Here is a 523-nt window from a genome sequence, read left to right on the forward strand (position 1 = left end):
TCCCTTGACAACCGATGTTGGTGTGTTTGCGTCCCCGTAACTTAGTGGTTCGGCAAAAGAACTGATAGAATAAGTACTAGGCTTACGAAGAATAAGTCCTGGTGTCGATTTGCTCGACTAAAGGCGGGGCTCCAGCATGGTCGCAGTCAAATGACTGAAACAAGTAAACGAGTATATGTGTAGATTATATAAGCATACATTTAATAGTACTGATTCATCCCCCTCCTATTGGAGTTTCGCGTGAGTAGAACACATCTACATCATCAACTGTATTCGAAGATCTGATGAGGTGACTATATTGTTATGTGTTAATGCTTGCTTTTAAGTATAGTTATACTTAACTGCAAACATTAAATTGACAGATGGCTCGCTATTTTCAAGTGGAGCAACGTATATTTTTACAAGGAAATTATCAGCTGCTTCGAAGGCTCGCGTTATTAGCCGTCATCAAACTGATCATCAGTAAAAGAGAGAAACAGAGAGAGTGTCAGTGTGTGTGTGTGTGTGTGTGTGTGTGTGTGTG

General features: G+C 40.5%; 1 protein-coding gene across 44 annotated transcripts in view; it reads right to left on the reverse strand.

Annotated features, from left to right (window-relative positions):
• LOC106869507 (troponin T, skeletal muscle) overlaps window positions 1-523 on the reverse strand; it is a 92,086-nt gene that overhangs the window by 41,794 nt on the left and 49,769 nt on the right. The window lies entirely within an intron of this gene.

This window comes from Octopus bimaculoides, chromosome 7, assembly GCF_001194135.2.
Source record: "Octopus bimaculoides isolate UCB-OBI-ISO-001 chromosome 7, ASM119413v2, whole genome shotgun sequence".
In the NCBI taxonomy this organism is placed as follows: domain Eukaryota; kingdom Metazoa; phylum Mollusca; class Cephalopoda; order Octopoda; family Octopodidae; genus Octopus; species Octopus bimaculoides.